Source organism: Anabrus simplex, chromosome 5, assembly GCF_040414725.1.
Source record: "Anabrus simplex isolate iqAnaSimp1 chromosome 5, ASM4041472v1, whole genome shotgun sequence".
Classification (NCBI taxonomy): domain Eukaryota; kingdom Metazoa; phylum Arthropoda; class Insecta; order Orthoptera; family Tettigoniidae; genus Anabrus; species Anabrus simplex.
Window position 1 is genome coordinate 397,091,906 of NC_090269.1, and position 23,286 is coordinate 397,115,191.

The window sequence follows — 23,286 nt, forward strand, 5'->3', positions numbered from 1 at the left end:
CACTTTAAGATGAGGTCCAATTCTACTGTAAGTTTAAAAACCAAACCCCACGGCACTTAACGCCCTTGAAAGGGCCTTGGCCTGCCCAGCAACCGCTGCTCAGCCCCAAGGCCTGCAGATTACGAGGGGTCATTTGGTCCTCTCGGCCGTTATTCTGGGCTTTCGAGACCGGGGCCGCCATTCACACCGTCAGATAGCTCCTCAATTCTAATCACCTAGGCTGAGTGGACCTCGAACCAGCCCTCAGGTTAAGAGAAAAATCCCTGACCTGGCCTGGAATCGAACCCGGGGTCACCGGGCGAGAGGCAGGCACGCTACCCCTACAGCACGGGCCGGCTTCCTACTGTAAGTTTACGACAACCAAATTAATTAGCATTGTAAGGCGTAAAGTTTATGCACTTTAAAGTATTTCTCATTAGAAGGCAAAGAGATATGGAACTGTTTCCTGAAGTGAAACTTGTGTCAATGATGGCAGAAGCTGAGAATAATAGTGTATTACAAGTATTTGTTAAAATGAATATGACTATATAAATATAAAATATATAATATAAAAATATGCCGTTGCTGGCGGGACCTAGTGTTTACACTGCACTAAGTCTTCTGGTATGGGCTAGAGCAATTTTGTTACTTTCATTGATCTGTCTCTGTCTAATCCTTGGCTTTGACAATATGAAAGTGACTGAGGTATGAGCGATGCTAGTAATGCCATTCCTTACGCAGCCAGTCCCTGCTATGAATGGTGTGAAACTGTTGCTCATAGGGTCGGTTGGTGCATGCATTTCAGTGGGCTTGGCAGACTGATATGTAGGCCTAATAGCAACTTCTGGCTCGGTGAGGAAAGCAACGGGAAACTACCTCACTCGTCATTTGCCTAGTACACCTCTTCAGTGATGCCTAGGCCATCTATGACAGCTCATGGTAGAACTGTTGAGGATCCAACCAGCCTTCGGGCTGATGACTAAACATACATACAGTATAAAATTAAAAAAATGAAACTATAAATATATATAAATATAACTATGTCATATCTGAAATGTCCGACTCGTTGGCTGAATGGTCAGCGTACTGGCCTTCGGTTCAGAGGGTCCTGGGTTCGATTCCCGGCTGGGTCGAGGATTTTAACCTTCATTGGGTAATTCCAATGATCCGGGGGCTGGGTATTTGTGCTGTCCCTAACATCCATGCAACTCACACACCACACGTAACACTATCCTCCGCCACAATAACACTCAGTTACCTACACATGACAGATGCAGACCACCCTCATCGGAGGGTCTGCCTTACAAGGGCTGCACTCGGCTAGAAATAGCCACACGAAATAAAAAAAGTATCTGAAATACTGTACATCTATTTGTGTAAGCCATTTTGTTCTATGTCCATCACCATCACCTCCCTGTGGCCTATTAATTTCCACTGTTTGGAATGGTTTGTTCATTAATACATCTTATAACTACACAAGAACCTAATAAAGTCACAAGGTCAATCTATGATAATAAATAAGGTATAATTTGACTGCCATAAAATGAAATCGCATCTACAGTAAAAATGAGATAAATGGGACTTGAGACAACATGGTTCCAGACCATCGACAAGCAGGCCGAATGCTACTCTGCACCCGCCCACCAGCGGACTACAATGTGTTCAGCATGAGGTCAACTAACACTCAACGAGATTGTCTTGTAGTGAGTTGAGAATCAATGAATGGAGTTTACAGAGCGTTGAGTGGGGGTAGATAAAATAAAAGGTAAGTACTTACCAAAGTAGAGTGAAATAGTTATTGTAATAACCAGTAAACGAGTCGGTAACATGATTTATGAACGTTATTACGTTATTATAGCACTTAGATGGCGACTGCCTTGTGCAGTTTCTTCGTATTAACTGAGTAAGACAACTGAACAAATGGTCTGTATTATCGGCACTTTCACATGCTTATAATGTGGAGGAGAAAGTATTTCAAGCTATTTAAACCTATTTTGCGAAACAAACAAGTGTGACTGACAGTAATTGACCTGTTCATTAACTTTAAATGAACAGATATACTGCAGTCATTCACTGTCCAACGTAACGCAGCTGGTGATTACAGTTTATGAGCCCACAATCTATAAAGTTGTGGTAGTTACTTTAGGTGTTGTGAGTCCTGTTTTAGCATAATTCTGGTGTAGAAAGTCAACCAATTTTCCACGGTAATTTATCGAAAACTTAAAATGTATGGGAGGAAACAGGAAATAAAGGACGGCCATAGGATTGTAATGTGAATACGTTGTCACGCGATATGTTTGTGTGTGACAGCGTGCGCGTGTGTTCGGTTCTTCCGATTGTTCAAAGGATACTCAAAATGTGGTCACAGTGAGTAGCCGAGCGGTGTTTAAGTCCTTTCTTCAAAGGTCATGGGGCTTTTTGTTTTTCTTTTAAGTGAATGGGTGTCGTTGGATTTGTCTGGAAGCTAATCACGCTAACAACTACACCACAGAGGAGGACATTTGTATTTAAATAAGAATCTTAAAGCTGGGTAATTGTTTTTGTATTTTTTTTTGCTAGGGGCTTTACGTCACACCGACACAGATAGGTCTTATGGCGACGATGGGATAGGAAAGGCCTAGGAGTTGGAAGGAAGCGGCCGTGGCCTTAATTAAGGCACAGCCCCAGCATTTGCCTGGTGTGAAAATGGGAAACCACGGAAAACCATCTTCAGGGCTGCCGATAGTGGGATTCGAACCTACTATCTCCCGGATGCAAGATCACAGCCGCGCGCCCGGTGTTTGGTATTATTAGGTACAACAATAACTTCTTGTATTTGCTTTGTAAAATATTTTTTTGGAAATAGAGATGTATACTCATAGGTCAGGCGTGTAGCCAGTGCGGGTGGGAGGGGGGTTACTGAAGGTTAGAACACACCCATGGGATTTTAAAAAAATAAAATGAACAGAAACTGTCAATAAACTAAACAGACATTCAGAGACTTAATAGTAGAACCAACAACCTATTTTCAAAGCAGCCTCGAAAATTGTATTTTAGATTATCAATCAATCAATCAATCAATCAATCAATCAATCAATCAATCAATCAATCAATCAATCAATCAATCAATCAATCAATCAATCAATCAATCAATCAATCAATCAATCAATCAATCAATCAATCAATCAATCAATCAATCAATCAATCAATCAATCAATCAATCAATCAATCAATCAATCAATCAATCAATCAATCAATCAATCAATCAATCAATCAATCAATCAATCAATCAATCAATCAATCAATCAATCAATCAATCAATCAATCAATCAATCAATCAATCAATCAATCAATCAATCGCTACTGATCTGCATTCACGGCAGTCTCCCAGGAGGCAGATTTCCTATCTGTTGTTTTCCTGGCCTTTCCTTAAATGATTGCAAAGAAATTGAAAATTTATTGAAAATCTCAGCTGGTAAGTTACTCCAACCTTCCTATAAACGAATATTTGCCCCAATTTGTCCTCTTGAATTCCAGCTTTATCTTCGTATTGTGATGTTTCCTACTTTTAAAGACACCGCTCAAAATTATTCGTTTACTGATGTCCTCCCACGCCATCTCTCCACTGACAGCTCGGAACATACCACTTAGTCGGGCAGCTCGTCTCCTTTCTCTCAAGTCTTCCCAACCCAAACTTTGCAACAATTTTGTAACGCTACTCTTTTGTTGGAAATCAAACAGAACACATCGAGCTGCTTTCCTTTGGATTTTTTTTCCAGTTCTTGAATTAAGGAATCCTGGTGAGGGTCCCATACACTGGAACCATACTCTAGTTGGGGTCTTACCAGAGACTTATACGCCCTCTCCTTTACATCCTTACTACAACCCCTAAACACCCTCATAACCATGTGCAGAGATCTGTACCCTTTATATACAATCCTTTTTATGTGATAACCTCAATGAAGATCTTTACTTATGTTAATACCTAGGTACTTACAATGATCCCCAAAAGGAACTTTCACTCCATCAACCCGGTAATTAAAACTGACAGGATTTTTCGTATGTGTGAAACTCACAACCTGACTTAACTGGACATACAATTCGCTGTAAAAATTTTGGCCTTGATCGTATTGTTCTTGTTCTCTACTTCACTGTAAGCTTTTGTAGTGTTCTGCAATCTGATTATCGGCTTCAGTAACACTTGTATCATTGTTCTTAGAATGACAAGTCACGCATACGCGCACCATACACGCACCATCATTATGTTCTATGTTCTCTCGGCCGGTCCTGGCTACGCTACTGCCATAGGTACGGCTCCATGGCTAAATGGTTAGCCTGCTGGCCTTTGGTCCAGAGGGTCCCGGGTTTGATTCCCGGCCGAATCGGAGACTTTAACCGTAAATAGTTAATTCCTCTGGCCCCAGGGACTGGGTGTTCGTGTTGTCCCCAACATCCCCGCAACTCACACACCACACATAACACTATCCTCCACCACAATAACACGCAGTTACGTACACATGACAGATGACGCCCACCCTCATCGGAGGGTCTGCCTACAAGGGCTGCACTCGGTTAGAAATAGCCACACTATCGGCAGCCCTGAAGATGGTTTTCCGTGGTTTCCATTTTCATACCAGGCAAATTCTGGGGCTGTACCTTAATTAAGTCCACGGCCGCTTCCTTCCAACTCCTAGGCCTTTCCTATCCCATCGTCGCCATAAGACCTATCTGTGTCGGTGCGACGTAAAGCCCCTACAAAAAAAAATAGCCACATGAAATTATTATTAAAGGACTCAATATTAGTTAGAAATCTGTGGGTGGTTTGACGACGAAGTGCAATATGGACGAAGCCAAAGAACATGACAAACTCTAAAAGCTGGAAAAATTCTCTGTAACTTAAATACTGTCCGCCTCCGTGGTGTAGTGGTTAGTGTGGTTAGCTGCCACCCCCAGAGGCCCGGGATCGATTCCCGGCTCTGCCACGAAATTTGAAAAGTGGTACGAGGGCTGGAACGGGGTCCACTAAGCCTCAGGAGGTCAACTGAGTAGAGAGGGGTTCGATTCCCTCCTCAGCCATCCTGGAAGTGGTTTTCCGTGGTTTCCCGCTTCTCCTCCAGGTAAATGCCGGGATGGTACCTAATTTAAGGCCACGGCCGCTTCCTTCTCTCTTCCTTGCCTATTCTCTCCGAACTTCCCATCCCCCCACAAGGCCTCTGTTCAGCATAGCAGGTGAGGTCGCCTGGGCGAGGTACTGGTCATCCTCCCCAGTTGTATCCCTAGACCCAGAGTCTGAAGCTCCAGGACACTGCCCTTGAGGCGGTAGAGGTGGGATTCCTCGCTGAGTTCGGGGGAAAAACCGACCCTGGAAGGAAAACCGATTACGAACGAACTTAAATACTTCGTTATCATTCTTTTATCTATCACTGATCTGAATTTAGCACTGTCACCTAGGTGGCAGATTCCGCATCAATTTTATACATAATCTTCTTTAAAATGACTGAACAGTTACAAATTTATCGTAAATCTCTGTTGGTAAATTATTCCAATCGTTGGTGATTCCGTACCCGGTTCGGGACTGGAAAATAAAAATACGTTTTAGATTACCTGAAGTAGCAGAGAGGAGAGATCCTTCCTGGATGCTTGCTTGTGACCATCCCACTCGCCCTAAAAGGTACTTTTACTTATATACTAGAATTAAAACCGGGACCGCCTAAAACTGGAGATCGGCGTCATTTTCTTTGTTCCTATTGGCTAGCGTCAATCAGCTGTGAAACGCTTTGACGAAACCAATGTTATTATTCTCTCCGATAGGTTTCGCATATATTGTAGCCACAGAGTTACCACATTCGGTGAAAGAAGGAAGAGCGGTTGTTTGAACGTGGAAATAGCGTGTGATGGATGTAATTCCACTAGTTTCGACATAAATGTCTTGTGAATTGTTCACCAAAAATTGAAGGATTATTTAATGATCTAAGGCTTAATTAAGGCTTCCATTCTCTGTGTATCGTGTGCTAAGAAGGTAGAAGTGAAAGCTACCGGCCTGAACTACTCTTTACTTGCGGCAAAACCACGTGCAATTTTAAGAGATCAGCGAAGGCGGGAACATTCTTAGAAGCCCACTTTTCGCCCGTAAAAGTAATTCGTTTTGTGGCATATTGGTTATTGGGGAATAGGCCACACGAACTGAAGCTTAGTTTGGAGGTTATATTCGACAGGATGCTTGGCTCCGTGGCTAAATGGTTAGCGTGCTGGCCTTTGGTGCAGAGGGCCCCGGGTTCGATTCCCAGCAGGGTCGGGAATTTTTACCATCATTGGTTCATTCCGCTGGCACGGGGGCTGGTTGCGTGTGCCGTTTTCCTCATAATTTCATCCTCATCACGACGCGCAGGTCGCCTACGGGAAACAAATAAAAAACCTGCACCTGGGGAGCTGAGCTTGGCCTTGGGCACTCCCGCCACAAAAAGCCATACACCATTTTACCTCTAATCCGACTAGTGCAGCTACTCTAGGGAAGTGTGCGTTGACTGGGCCGAACGGAATTCCACTCCTGTAGGAGGAGTCAGTTCTATTGTAGAAGTAGATGAGGCCAAATTTTTCAAGGGGAAATACAACCGCGGTCGTAGAGTTTAAGGGCAGTCGGATTTTGGGGGCGTAGAAAGAGCCAACAATTGAGAGTTCTACCTCGAGCCCGCAGTCCCGTGACAGTGTCACATTACTGAACATCATTTGGCAGTATATTCTTCCCTGCACAACGATAGTATCGAACTTCTGGAAGGCATATACCAGCCTACAGAACGAGGGATTTGTTCATTTGCAAGTGAACCATTCGATCCAATTTGTGGACACTCGCAGGAGTGGACGGATCCACGCTTTGAATCAACAACACTGTTGTGCACACTAACACAATAGAAAGGAAGTTGCTCATAATATATGAATACCTACCCATATCAGGGTGCAAAAAAAGAACACTTCATTGGCTACTTGGCAGAGCATCTGTTTAAATATTGCCACCCCAGGGAAATACGGAACCACCAGTTCCTACTCGCAGTCAGCACCTTACATCCCCCGCGCCAGTGAAGATAAGTTACTTTTTGTCATTTTGTAATTTGTTCCAGAGCCTTGTGACTAGCCCGGACATAACTTATCCAAACCAATCGTTTAATTCTTCCCATAAACGAATATATACCCTAAAACTTGAATTCCATATTTTATTTTCATACGAGTATGAAGCTCCATTCAACCTTATTTGTCTACTAATGTCATTCCGGGCCATCAATCCACCGAAACCTTGGAACATACCACTTGGTCGAGCATTTCATCTCCCTACTCTCAATTCTTCCATGCCCATTTTTAATATTCCTCTTTTGTCGAAAATCACCCCAGAACCAATCATGCTGCTTTCCTTTTCATTTCCCTACTTCTGAAATCAACTAATGCTGGTGAAGATCCCATGCACGGGAACTACTCTAGCATGAAAGAACAAATCACGTCAACAACTAAAGAGAAAAATGACTGTTTTATGGGCACATTTTCCGCATGACTAATGATTGACCGACTAGCTTAAGGAAGGCGTTATGGCTACCTTATAACCCAATATTCAAGCAGTGGACGCCATCCATGAAAAATCGATGTTGTTGTTTGTGTCATCAGTCCAAAGACTGGTTTGATGCGGCACTTCATGCCAATCATATCCTGTGCTAACTTTTTCATTTCTATGTAATTTCTACATCCTTCATGCACTCTAATCTGTTTGTGATAATGATGCCTTGAGTTACCTGTGCTGTTCTTACCGCCTACACTTCACTCAATAACAAACAGAACATGTTTTTGGTATCTTAAAATGTGCCCTACCTCTTTTTCTGGTCTAATTTCACAAAATCATTCTCTTCCCATCAATTCGATTCAGTGTTTCCTCATTCGTGGTTCGATATACCCATCTCACCTTCAGCATTCTTCTTGAACACCACATTTCAAAAGCTTCTATTTTCTTTCATTCTGAGCTAGTTATCGTCCATGTTTCACTTCCATACAATGCTACGCTCCAGACGTAAGTCTTCAAAACCTCTTTCTAATTCCTAAATCAATGCTTGTACCGGTACTGAGCAAATTTATTTTCTTAAGAAAGGCCTTCTTTGCTTTCGCTAGTCTGAATTTTATGTTATTCTTACTTCTGCCATCGTAAATTATTTTACTACCCACGTAACAATATTCACCTACTTTTTTAAGATATCATTTCCTGATCTAATATTTCCTTCATAACCTGCCTTCGCTCGACTGCACTCCATTACTTTCGTTTTGGACATATTTGTTATCATGTTATACTTCTTCCTTTAGACTCTTCATACTATTCATTAGTTTCACTGTATATTCTGTAGACTCAGATAAAATAACGATACCATAGAGAAATCTAAGAGTTTTGATCTCCTCTCCGTGGGTTGTTATTACTATTCAAAATTCCTCCTTGATTTAATTTTGTTTTGCTAGTGGCTTTACGTCGCACAGGTCTTATAGCGACGATGGGATAAGAAAGGCCTAGGAGTTGGAAGGAAGTGGCCGTGGCCTTAATTAAGGTACAGCCCCAGAATTTGCCTGGTATGAAAATGGGAAACCAAGGAAAACCATCTTCAGGGCTGCCGACAGTGGTATTCGAACCCACTATCTCCCGGATGCAAGCTCACAGCCGCGTGCCCCAAACCGTTCGGCCAACTCGCCCTGCCTCCTTGATTTCCTTTACCGCTTTTTCTATATACAAATTGGAAAGTAGTGGGGACAAACTACAGCCCTGCCTCACTTCTTTCTGGATTGCTTCTTCTCTTTCACAGCCCTGAGTTCTTATCACTAAAGTATGATTTTTGTGCAGATTATAGAATAGATCTTTGTCCTTCCTAATTCTATCCTCTAAAATGAGACGTAAGGTAGAGGCTGTTTGGCGTGTTCCTATATTTATTATGAAGGCAAATTGGCAACTTGATCTTCTCCCAACTCAGTTTAAATTTCTCTCTGTTCTTCTGTTTAAAATGGGTCCTCAAAAAGAAACTCATCACCGAACACCCCCCCCCCCCCATTCGTTCGGTGGTAACTAGCATACATTCGTATTTCATGACCGGATCAAACACAATTCTTCCAGAACTCATCAGTGAGAAAACCTCTGGTACTGGCAACCCACAGATCATCTTGGAAGCACACCTGATTCTTGTTTGGGCAGACTAGCAGATTAAGTGTCTCCACACTCACGACAGATGTCTTCCTATGCAAGAAGGAACCCCCACTTCCTTAAGTTTTTCATAGAACTGAATGCACCATTGCGTTAAAGGTTGACTCTTCGACGTGGTATATTCTGTGGCAGGGCCTAATGTGGTGGCAGATATTCCTTTACCTCAGTCGGTGGCAGATGTAGTTCCAGATAGTTAGTGGTAGAGGTACTTGGTAAGGCCAGGGTAGTGTGAGTGTAAAGTGCTCTCTCTTCTACCTAAAGAAAACCCCTGCAAGAACAACCGCATCTACGTACGGAAATTATCTGTGTAGCGCTCTAGTTGAAGATTATTGCTAAAACATAACACTTGAAGAATAACGAATAACTGAGTGACAACTTAGTGACTTCAAATATCGCCTTGCAGCAGCGACTACCAGTGCTGGCGACAGTACTGCCAATCCACCAGACTGCCGACTGTGAAATCTACAAGATCCAAGTTTCCACTAACGTTACTGAACTAAGGACGAAGATATCGGTGATGTGCGAGAGCCTAAACCATCGCGAACAAATGATTGACGACTTAACTCAGGAGGCCTACTGACGTCGTGACAGTTTTCTACTGCATAGCGTTGTCGGGGAACCACCTGAAGGCGTATATAAAAATCTTACCGACCTCACAAAAGAGAAGCTACAACTGGAAATCTCATTCGGCTTGCTGAGTGGAAAAGAACGGCAGCTGAATACGCAGTGACGGGAAGACGACTGATCATCATAAAATTTCTTTGGTTCCCAGATCCTACCCGTGAAGGGAGAGGAAATAAACTTTACAAAGGTATTAACCTACTCATAACTGAATCACTGACCAGCGTCTGGAAACAGACATTAAACAGAGCTAGGGTTTCCCCTGTGGCATAAGCGAGTATGGAAATTTGTGGGACGTGCATTAGTGTTACTAAATAATAGAAGGATTGGACGGCTGCGATGAGGTCCTTGGAAGGACATCTGGAGAGGAATCACAACCTCCGTATCACTTGTACAATTAATTTTTGCTGTAAATGTAGATGTGAGTTAGGCCTCCGTCCCTCTAATCACTCATGTGGATCCTCTACTCCACAGGTTTTACGGCGAGCTCGTGAGAGCACTATCATCTTCGCATATGCCTGTACGCAGTGTGAGCAGACGTTCCCGACTACTGTGGGACTGAGGAACAATGTGCAGTGGCACCGTGACCAGCAAATACGCAGCCAGAATGATGTGGTCCTCCCGACGCAGGCTACGAGGAAGTCTCGCAGATTGAAGCGTGGTGGTCTTCAGAGTCCAGGTCGGGCTGAAGTCCTAGCTGTGACTGCAGCGGAACTGGCTGAGGCATTAGCTGTGTCCGCACCAATTCACAGACCATCCAATATTGTGGACATCGTGTCGGGGGACGTTCCTGTCTACCATCAAACGCAGAAGGGCTGTGATATTCAGAGCCACCCGGTGCCAAAAACGTCTGGACCGGCTACGGCTCCCTCTAACAACTCTGTTGACAATATTATCGGTCATTCATCCATATCACATTATCTAGCACCTCTTTTTCTACATACTACCACAATATTGCTTGTGCAAACCTCAACGACAGTGGACGAGGAGAAGATCATCGGTACGGCGGAACTAGTGGAAGAGGACACCCTTCCCAACTACGGCTCTTTAATTTTGTCCCTCTGGCCTGGAGGTTAGCCCCTGGCAAGGGTGGGGTGGACAGGGCTCCCTAGCCGCAGTGAAGGCAACTTGTCTATGGGTGACAACCCCGAAGAATAAGCCTCTCAAGCTAACAACTTGGACATAACCTTGGACAGTGATTCGTCACTGCCCCATGATGAATGATCTTCAGCTGAGTATTGAGGAAAATTTCCCTAAATGCACTCCCCAAGGTGGTAAACAATCCACCGTTGCCCTTGGCAACGTTAGTGGACCTTCGGATTCTGGGGAGTTCGCACCAACATGCTTTAAGGATTGGTCGGAGCATCCTGAAATCCTTAGACGTAAACTCAGATCAAGACGGCAAAGTTTCTTCGCAACATTTAATGCTAATTCACTGCTCAAAGTGGCTAAACTGAAACATCTGATCGACTTTAGTAACATGACATAATATAGTACTGACAGCAGCACAGGAAACCAGATTCACTAATGAACATTCCTTCTAGTTACAAGGATACAGAATCCTAAAAGACAAAGTGGGTCAACGGGTAATGAAGAATTTACCTCACTTACAGTAGGTACAGGATTTACAATCAGCCACAATATACTGGATTCAGTCATTGATTTTACCTCCGCAGGCAGTCGTGTATCCATTCTGTCCGTCAAATATGCTAACAAGGGCTACACTTTAGTCAATGCATACGCCACAATCAACGAGGACAACAAACGCAACCCAGACAGAACTGATACATTCTGGGAAGACCTAGAGGATATTCTTCCTAAAATTCCAGAGAGATGTACAGTATCATCATACTGCTTGACGATTTCAATGCCCAAATGGGAAGAGAGAATAAATACAGAGACATAGTGGGCAACTTTCCGGCGCATAAACGAACTAATCACAACGGAGAACGATTAACAGAAATGTGCGGGACTTTCGGATTGGTCATGAAATCTACAGCCTTTAAACTTTTGTCAAGAAAACAGAAGACTTGGATCTCCCCTAACACCAAACTGGGTGAATTCCATATAGAAAATGTGGCCATCTCAAGAAAATTCCAAAAGGAAATTCAAAACATTAACGTATGAATAAGTGCCAAAGCGGACTCAGACCACTACCTCTTAAAGATCAAATTGAGATTTCAGCCTAGAAACACTAGATTACACAGAACATCCAATGGGATCAGATTCGATATAGAGCGACTTAAAAATAATCAAGAAGTAAGTCAAAGACTGAACAATGCAGATCTTAACATTTTGGATCAACTGAAAGAAGCTACTAACAGGGGCAGAAAGTCAAATGGACGGTCAACTCGGAGAATATCAAGGAGGCTTCAGGAAGAGTCGATCCTGTACTGAACAGATACTCAACCTTATAACTGTACTTGCCTACTCCAAAATGAGAAACCGCAAGGTGGTCGTCACTTTTTATGATTTTCGGAAGGCCTACAACTCCGTTGATAGGCGAACACTTCATAAAATTCTCCAGTTATATATTAGACAACAAAATCCACCTATTCATTTTAGAAAGTTATATTTGGAGGCATGGTTTCGGAAAGATTCGAGATTTAAAAAAGGGGTGAGAAAAGGGGATGGACTTTCGCTAGTTCTGTTCAATGTGTCCTTGAAAAGGTTGTGAGAGAGGTGCGCAGAGAACTGGCCAACTTGGGTATCCAGAGTGGGATATACCTGGATCATAAGAAGGAAGGGCTGGTGTAGATTGCCTGGCCTTTACTTACGACATGGCACTGATTGCCGATTCGCTGGATACAGCAACAATACAGATCAATTGCCTTCAACAGTGACTCTTTCAACCAATAATAAGGACATTGTAACATTATAATTCATTTTCTCAAAAGACAGGCAGCCAAGGTTGGTCTCTAAGTGTGGAGAAAACATTCTTTACCAACATGGAAGAAGCTAGCAGAGAGATACTGCTAGAACGGGGAAAAATCAAAAGGACTGATACATTTAAGTATCTGGGCGAATGAATTGAACCAAACTTATCAGACAGAGCTTCATTATACAATGAGAGTTAACAAGTTGGAACTGGCCTATTGACTGACAAGGAACACTTATAACAAGAAATGCCTATCAGACAATGTGAACCTGAAGCACTACACGTCAACATATGACCGGAAGCTCTGTATGCAAAGGATTGTCTTTCATTGAACGGAAGAGGTCTGATGGATAAAGTGGAAGTCAGAGAGGGGAGAATTCTCAGAAAGGTCTTAGGTCCGGTAAAGGAAGATGAAGAATTCCGTATACGGCACAATTCGGAACTCTAGGAACACATAGAGAGACTGTCTGATTATGCTAAGAAAAGGAGATTAGCCTTCTATGGTCATATAGTAAGATTGCCGTCCGTGAGACTGACCAATCGCTAGTTCATCTTCTGGCAGAGCAAGAAGATCCGTACCACTTGGCTGACAGAAACTGAGAAAGACGTTAAAGAACTCGGAATATCAGATATTCAAGATAGACGGTCTGTACGACGTACCCTGAAGGAATTCCATGGATTTCAGGAAAACCCTGGAAGAAAGGTACCCCCTGGACTAATGAAGGAAAGGAGTTACACCAGCAGAAAATGCAGCAATACTGGGCAAAGATATAAGCCCAAAAGTTGAACAAGCTTGGTCAAAAGTAGACCCATTCGAACAAAGAAGAAGAATAAATTATATTGTTACTTGTTGAAAATATCGTACACTCTTATCTTAACTCGCTTCAATATTTATTGGAAGGAACTGGTGGGTCAACTGGGAGCTCCGAGACTGAGGGCACAACGACAGCCTTTCAGCTCTATTGTTGTCTTCGTCTGGAACAAGAAACGGGAATGTTCCGTCTGTAGCCGAGGCCAGAATGTTCTAGTACTTCATCATCAAGATATAAATACAATGCCGCCACGAACGAGGTGTGGCTGTTGCGTCGGAGTGCCGAGTGAGTAGCTGGTCTGTGACGGCCGTAATAGTGTTGGCTCTGCCGTCAGTGTCCCATCGGTGTCAGTGTATCGTGTGGAGCAGATCACTATGAGTACTGTCTTAAGCCGCGTATATACACTTGAGCATTCGTTCCGAATGAGCATTCGTTTGCCCAGTTTTGCTCAGATGAGTACAGGACGAACCGAATGGATCCGCATGCCTCAGCCCGATCCGAATGTTGTCGGTACCTCAAAGTGAGCACGTGCTCTGTTCGTGCTCAGGGTGGACGGTTGATGACGAGTGGGGTCGCCTGAACAGTATGAGCAGACTACTTCCGCTGTCGCTATGCATACGCGATCTCGCTCGTGCAAGTGAAGTGAAGTGAGTGTGAAATATAATTTCAAGTTGAAGTGGAATTGTCCCAGGATAATTCTCTTATCCTCCTGGGGTACTACCACAAGTATCCCGTTCTGTGGAGCCCCAAGGACGAGTTTATTACGATACCTTCACATAATCCTTTAAGGAGGCGACGATGGCTTGGCACACTTCAGGTATGATTCTGCCAATGGCTTGTTTCGAAATTTTGAAGAGGTACCGCAAACTCGTGTAAGAGTCTCCTCTATCTAGAAATCGTAGTGTCACAGCTAGTCGTTCCTCGGCAGATATGGCTTTCCTAAAAGTTGTGTCCTCTCTCTCAATCGTAGCCCCGATACTATTAATATCCATTCAAAATCCTCGGATGACATTCCCGTAAAATTTTTAACGTTGTCATCTGTTTCATGTCCGATCGTTTTTAACAATTGAGCATTGCATCTATCTTTATACAGTTTTCTTTGCCACCACCGCTTTCTCCTTTTGGTTTTCAAGGAATGCAATATAACAATAACTGGCGACGATCAATTTTCGATTCACCATTGTAGCCTCAGGTCAGACAAAACACTACACTACACCTAAACACAGACGGTGTCCGAACACAGTGGAAACTTGCTCAACAGATTGGCATGCGGGTCGTGCTTGTGCGCTCCCGCATCGGCAACGCATGCTCATTCGGGGCGAATGCTCAAGTGTATGCGCGGCTTTAGAGTAATGCGTGTGTGTACTACCGTGAACTTTAGATCGTCGTGTAGTCAATGCGGGGAACAGTTAGCTTGAGTGCAAATGGAACAGTGTTAATGATCGTTGTTGTGAGGAGTATTGTCCTGCTAGTTAGCATAGTTGAGTTGTTGCTGTTTAGTTGTCAGTGTTAAGTAGTTCACTGTGTTTGACTCTGTGAACCACTGGACTTTCTCTGAAGTCGAACCAAGGAGCAGCCATGTGTTGTGGGGGTCAGCAGTGCTGTATTCAGCCCTCTGCTTGCAGCTGTGTGTGTGTGTATGTGTGAAGGGACTTAGCTTGCAGGAACAAAAGTAAAAGTAAGGCGAGTCTGTCAATAAGATAGCCATCTCAGGTAATGCCAAAGGACCGGATCGCCTACTGTGAAGAGGACAGAGATTTTTAAATAAGCAGCAGGTAATTAGTGAGGTTATCCATAGTTGAACAGAATTGTCTATGTATATATATATATGTGTGTGTGTGCGTGCATTTATTTGATCATCCTGAAATGAATTAGAGTGATATAACAGACGGTGTTTTATTCGTAACAAAATATTTTTACAGTAGGGGGAATTGAATACAACTCGAAACTAATCAGGCAAAACAGTGAATCAAGGTGTTGAGTTCCATAATATAGTCTTCATGTGAATGCGTACCTGAGTGTGTGTGTGTCCAGCGCCCATCGAATGCACCTGGAAAATTCTCGGTAAGTGTTTTTTCCGTTATGCATGAAAATGGCCAAGACTAGCGAGCCTGTACTTGTAGAAGTTGACGAATTCTTGCATGCTATTGACCTGGGGGTGTTCCAAAACAGACAACCTTCGTTCATTTTCACAAGTCACTCTCCTTTCCTAACCTGGGTCCATAAGAATCCTACTGAAACGTGTTTTGCTGCAGTTTCCTAGAACCTTGCAATGTTTTCATATTAATTGTCTATCACACTTTAAGTCACTTTGACGAAGTCGAACATCTCAAATGAAAGGATCAGATCATATTCGAATATGCTTTATAAAAAGGTTCAAAACGCGGTCTTACCGATCATTACCCATATATTCAATTATTGCTTCATCACAAATCGTTATCAGTTTGTTTAAGTAAAGAATTTTACTGTATATCTCAATGGGCTATCAGATTATATGGCACTCCGCAAGGATCTGTGCTGGGACCTTCATTATTCGGTCCGCATGGCCACATCTCAGGTAATGCCAAATGGCGGGATCGCCTACTGTTAAGAGGACAGAGATTTTTAAATAAGCAGAAAGTAATTAGTGAGGTTATCTGTAGTTGAAGAGAATTGTCTATGTATATATGTGTGTGTGTGCGTGCATTTATTTGATCATCCTGAAATGAATTAGAGTGATATAACAGACGGTGTTTTATTCGTAACAAAATATTTTTACAGTAGGGGGAACTGAATGCAACTCGAAACTAATCAGGCATAACAGTAAATCAAGGTGTTGAGTTCCATAATATAGAGTAGTCTTCATGTGAATGCGTATCTGAGTGTGTGTGTGTGTATAGCGCCCATCGAATGTACCTGGCCTGTACTTGTAGAAGTTGACCAATTCTTGCATGCTATTGACCCGGGCGTGTTCCAAAACAGACAACCTTCGTTCATTTTCACAAGTCACTCCCCTTTCCTAACCTGGGTCCATAAGAATCCTACTGAAACGTGTTTTGCTGCAGTTTCCTAGAACCTTGCAATGTTTTCATATTTAATTGTCTATCACACTTTAAGTCACTTTGACGAAGTCCATTCCATAATTACTAATACGAGTATGCTTTTAATCGGTTTGAGCGAAAGCTGGTTGACGCACAATACCAGTTCTGTGCTTGTAAGAATAGATGGATATGTTTTACACAGGCATGACCTCGCAGCTAAACTAGGCGGTGGTGTGTCAGTGTACTGTAAAAATAATAACAAGAGCAAAATAATCTCTAAATCTTCTCTTGATATCACCTACACATGCTGAATTTATTTCTAGTGACGATCGACAATCACCAGAAAGTGTTAATGATAGTAGTTTACAAGCCATAAAAAGTAGGAAATATAGATGCTTTGGAAACTGATCTAACGAAACTTACACCAGATTAAGAACACACCATCATCCTCGGTGATTTTGAAACATGAACCATCTAATTCAGACTAGTGACTCGAATGGAATTCATTGACACTTCACTTCACTGGTCATGACAATCTTACAAATAGACGCAACTAACCACGTAATCACACATAGCAACTCAACGTCACTCTAACTGCCAACTGCTGAGTGACAAATAATCCTCATAAGGCTGTCAAGCATAGAATAATTTCTGTTCTCGGTATTTCTACATACGACCTCATTTATCTGTGCTACTCACTGTGGGTGTCGTAGTATAAAGATAAATATATAACCTACAGAGTCTTATCTCAACTACAAAATTACTTATAGGTCCTGGTTTTCCTTGGGACGACATACGACAATTGCCGACGAGTAATTGAAATACTTCGATTTAATTCCTTATTATCAGGAAATTTTATGCATAAAGTCAATTGCGTTCAATAGGCACTGGAAAAATAAAGAACCTCATATACCAACAATATTGCTTGACAAGTTTAACTAACACTTCACTGGTAAAATATATAAAAGACAATCGACTCCTATTAGAATTTCTGCACAAGAACAAGACAATTACTTAGCTATCGAACCAAATTTTCGTTTCGAACTGTCAGTATAAATTAAGTAAAACGAGTCTTATACATTACATCTCAAACGAAAGGATCAGATCATATTCGAATATGCTTTATAAAGAGGTTCAGAGCGCGCGGTCTTACCGATCATTACCCATATATTCAATTATTGCTTCATCACAAATCGTTATCAGTTTGTTTTTGTAAAGAATTTTACTGTATATCTCAATGGGCTATCAGATTATATGGCACCCCGCAAGGATCTGTGCTGGGACCTTCATTATTCGGTCCGCATAGCAATGATATTTAATCCCCACTTCTTCACTGCAAATGCATTTATGTGTTGATGACTTACAGGTACATTACCCTATTAGTATAGATAGTATACGCGAATCCTTCCAATATATGAATAATGATCTACGACAACTCAATGCATACAACAGAAACAACTTCTTAATCATCAACCCGTGACTCAAAGAATTAAAATTGGACGCCAGAAATACCTGCGTACTCTAAATAATCAAATCCTCCTCCAGTTACCTCTGGTTACATTGAAGTTAAAAACCTTGGGATCACATTAAATGAGACTCTGATCTGGAATGAACATATAACTATTGTGTGGGGAAGGGTTCATGAATCCCTTTATAACCTAAAGCGTCAAAAGTATACTCCACCCCTGCACTTTAAATTAAAACTTATGCAAACACTTCTATTACCAACCTTTGACTACTGACTGACCTAACCTGTGAGAAAGCAGCAAAACTACAATGTGTACATAAATCTTGCATTCGATATGCTTTCCAGCTCCGACAAGATACTCACATAATACATACTACAAAATGTTAGGATGGTTTCGTTTCAATTACAGAGGAAAAATTCACCAAACGACCCTCGTCTATCAGATGCTTTATTCAAACAGCCCCACCTAACTATCGTCCAATTTTAGACGTCTTTGTTCATGTCACAATAGCGATACTGGATCACTGTTTGAAATGTGTAGTGCCATATAGAACGGAAACCTACAGTCATTCCTTCCTAGTCACTGCCTGAAGGGTATGGAATACGATACTGGTAGATATTAAAAACACTTCTTCATCCAGGACGTTTAAAAATGTCTGCCGTAAATTCCTTAAGAGTATATACAGTTAACTTGAAAGGATTTATTGGGTGAATGAAGTATCAATGAAGTAAAATATTATATACTAGCAGAAGTACCCATTCTTCGTACGGGTTATCAGAAACTGGCTTTAGTTACTCATACTATCGGTGTGAGCGACTTCATTAAATATTTATATCACTGGTGTATTTACTTAAGTACGTAGAAATTAATTGTCATGTTTGGAATTATGATGTATCTTCTTCTTCGTTTCTTCATGGTGCCCTCTAAATATTAGTTCGTAATTAGCATCGACCTCTAAGATCTTTTGCTACGATGTTTTTCCTTCATTACCACCTAGATATACCTGCTCCCTTCACAAAGCTGCAGGTTTAGTGTAACTATACTTCCGCTATATAGTATCACAAATATAAATATTATTAAATGCATTTGTTTGATCCGACATCTCGTAATTATTACAAATGATCAAGGAAATACGCGATGCATAAAAGAAACTACTATAATTATCGAGAATTATAATTTTCAGGGCTTGTCACTCATGTCGCACATCATATAATAAATCTGAGTATAAATTAGTATTACATTGTACTTGACAATTGTGTACAGTATATAGGTTGTTTTTATGGTTACAATGATCGTAAAAGTGGAACAAAATATCGGCACTAATAACATCAGTGATCCTACTACTCCATGATTTGATAGAAAATACTTTAAACTATAGGTAACAGACTCCGCAAAATGTTGAAACCTAAGCCAGTACGTAAAAATGGAGGCCCGTCGGCAACCGCTGGTCGCTGTACTACGGAGATCTCCGGGGCTATTATTTTTATACTTCACTCCCTTTCCATCCCCGCCCAAAGGAGTGCTATTGCGTCTTACACAACAGTTTAGTTTGTCCAGATAGTAAGTCATATTTGTATCAATTTTGGTTGGCAGCTATGCCCAAACGTACATGCATAATCTAGCTGCTGTAGAATCCTGGAGCTGACGTTTCCATGGTTACGGCCGTTCGTTTCTTTATCCGATTCCTAGAGCAGGGGTAGTGTAGTTCCAATATCTCCGTAACGGATGGTTTTAGGGCCCGAAGGGTTTGCCGAGTTTTGTTCTTTGCGTCAAGCGGCTTAAAAGGAGCTTTGTTTCGTCCTTGTACGACAAATTCGATTTCGACTATATTAGCCTATTATTTTAATATTTTTATATCTCCCCCCGTCGCCCCCCTCGAGTTGTTTTGAAAATAAAATACATCCCATGTTACTCACTGGTAATGTAGCTTTCTATAGGTGAAGTAATTTTTAAAATTGGTTCAGTAGTTTTGTGTCTATCCGTTACAAACAAATATACACATTTTTCCTCTTTGTAATATTAGTACAGAAGTATAGATTACATCCCTACACATACGGTTGCCGTCAGGAAGGGCATCCAGCCGTAAAACAAGTTCGCACCCGCAACCCCACAGGTGTGGGTAAAGCGTTAGAAGAAGAAGATACTCATTTTAAAAATTCACCCGCTTTTTATTCTTTTCACCCCCTTAAGTGGATTTTCCAAAAAGAGTGTGTTCATTTTTAAAGGAAATTCCAAGTACAAAATTTTAAAGTCTGTAACATCTTCATTTTTTTAGATATATGTATCCTCATATAAGTAATTCAACTCCTTCCTCACATCTTTTCACCCCCCCCCCTTAAGTGGATTTTCTGAAAACGAATATTTGTGTTCTTTTATTTTTAAAGGGGATTCCAAATATCACTTTTCATGTCTGTAAAATGTTGGTTTTTGTGATTTATTGTAGATAATTTCGCTGATGTAGAATCCTCGACCTGACGTTGCCATGGTTACGGCAGTTCATTACTTTATCCGATTTCTAGAGCAGGTGCCAATATCTCTGTAACGGTTGGTTTTAGGGCCTTAAAACATGGTTTTCGGGCCCGTAGGGCTTACCGAGTTTTGTTCTTTGCGTCAAGAGGATTAAATTGAGCTTTGTCTCGTCCTTATACGACAAATTCGATATTTTGCCTATGTTAGCCTATTATTTTTATATCTCTCCCCACCCCCCGTGCTCCCCGCCTCGAATTGTTTTGAAAATAAAATACAGCCCATGTTACTCACTGGCAATGTAGCTTTCTATGTGTGAAGTAATTTTTAAAATCGTTTCAGTAGTTTTTGAGCCTATTCGTTACAAACAAACAAATTTTTCCTTTTTATAATATTAGTATAGATAGAATGTATCTAAGGTTATTCCATTTATGTTCTATTCTTCTCATGTAAGATTATGCATTGGTTATTAAGAATAGATAAAGTAAGTTAGTAACACAGTAACATGGCTCTTAGTGACCTTAGATTGTAACAGTGATATTCAGTTAATTTCTTTCTGCATCATATTCAATAGAATAAGTATTACTTTAAGCTAGTTAGGGGATACTGTACTATTGACTTAGATATTGTTCTATTATTAATTTGAAAAAGAAGATAATTTTCCGTTATTGCTTAATCCCTATTTATCCTACACTTATTCATTAATCGTAATTCATTGGATTATTGTTACTCCTTATTTGGCTTACCCTTTATTCGATTAATTGTAATTTTATTAGCAAGATATTTTAAATTAATACCGAAAAATCGAAATTGTATGTGATTATGTGTAAATAAATAAATAAATAAATAAATAAATAAATAAATAAATAAATAAATAAATAAATAAATAAATAAATAAATAAATAAATAAAACAACTCAACTCAACCCTCAAGACTGCCTCTTTATGTACATTGCCTGGCCAGGCTTCTAGAAGAATATGACACGACATGTTTTCTCGTAACTTCGAGAGTCTCCAATAAGCTATTTACCATAAAAATATTTTTCTATACAATTCTAGTGACAAGATGCGTTCTGATGGACTATTACCGTGTATTACACACTATTGCACTGGATTCATAAATCATATATGCAAGTAATAATACGGTATATACTATTAATTACGTGTTCTTATATTACATAAAGTCATATTAATATACATACTCATGACATAACCTCACAAATAATACGATCGTCCGTACATGACTAAGTAAATAATACTAATAGATGTAAACAACTTCATAGCCACACCTCACAAATAATAATAATAATAATAATAATAATAATAATAATAATAATAATAATAATAATAATAATAATAATAATAATAATAATAATAATAATAATTTTTCGAGTTGGATATTTTCATTATTTACCCATGGGTTAGAGAATTGTTTCCATGGTATACCAGTCCATTACACTTGCACCCAACAACTCAACTCAACCCTAAGACTGCCTCTTTATATACATTGCCTGGCCAGGCTTCTAGAAGAATATGACACAACATGTTTTCTCGTAACTTCGAGAGTTTCCAATAACCCACATCCTACTGATTAATCCATAACGACAATTAGAAAATACTTTTAATTAGTTTTCATTTGAATTTCAATAAATGTTGCCATATTTCTTCATTTTCGGGCTGATTCTCCCCCCCCCCCCCACCGATGGATTCTATTTATTCAACTAACTTTTAAGTTATGCAGATGATTTTGTTTTATTTGGGGTGAATCTTGTATAAACGAGACCTCATCTCATCATACTCTAGAGAACTAATTATTCCATTCGTGGGAGTTTCAAAGGCTCCGAGTCAGTTTCCCCCCTATCGATGCACTGAATCCTGCACTTGTCGACCCCACATTCCATACTCATGTCTCTCGAAAACAATTCGTTGTGTAAAACATCATAAATTAAACGTAATCAATTTGAGATTAATTTTTCAAAAGCATATTTACCATCATGTGAATTTCGTAAAGGGAAATTCGACACCGTCATCCTCTGTGGTGCAGTGGTTAGTGTGATTAGCTGCCACCCCCGGAGGCCCGGGTTCGATTGCCGGCTCTGTCACAACATTTGAAAAGAGGTACGAGGGCTGCAATGAGGTCCACTCAGCCTAGAGAGGTCAACTGAGTAGAGGGGTGTTTGACTCCTTCTTCAGCCGTCCTCTAAGCGATTTCCCGTGGTTTCTCACTTCTCCTTCAGGCAAATGCCAGGATGGTACCTAAGTTAAGACCACGACCGCTTCCCTCTCTCTTCATTGTCCAGTCCTTCCAATCTTTCCATCCCCCCCACAAGGTCCTGTTCAGCAAAGCAAGTGAGGCAGTCTGGGCGAAGTACTGGTCCTTTTCCACAGTTGTATCCACGGCACAAAGTCTCTCGCTTCATAACACTGCCCTTGAGGCGGTAGAGGTGGGAACCCTCGCTGAGTCCGAGGAAAAGCCAACCCTGGAGGGTAAACTGATTAAGAAAGTAAAGAAAAGAAGAAATTTGACACCATTTCCTTTTCCTTTTTCTATTCATAAATTCGTATTTTGTGTTCGACAGACTGAACAAGGATATCGAAATGTCGGTTGCTCCCCACACTCACAGAGAGATGTGTTAAATATAAAAATATTTATATATAGTCGCCCATTAAATGAATGAGCACGTGGTTATTTTGTGTTCCTGACATTTATTATTTTATGGCCGGACTGAATGTCTCAGATGGTTGAGGCGCCGAGATCGTATGCCTCCAACTTGGCAGGTTCGATCCTAGCTCAGTATGGTGGTATTTGAAGTTGCTCGAATACGTCAGGCTCGTGTTGGTAGATTTAT

General features: G+C 41.1%; 1 protein-coding gene across 2 annotated transcripts in view; it reads right to left on the minus strand.

Annotated features, from left to right (window-relative positions):
* Positions 1–17,052, minus strand: part of LOC136874999 (phospholipase A1 1) — a 102,237-nt gene extending 85,185 nt beyond the window's left edge. Inside the window, exon 1 of one of the 2 annotated variants that reach the window (XM_068227950.1) lies at positions 16,927–17,052. The gene's annotated coding sequence lies outside the window, so the exon portion shown is untranslated. The remainder of the gene's footprint in view (positions 1–16,926) is intronic. The other variant, XM_068227951.1, reaches the window with a different exon arrangement.
* Between the last annotated feature and the right edge of the window lie 6,234 nt (positions 17,053–23,286).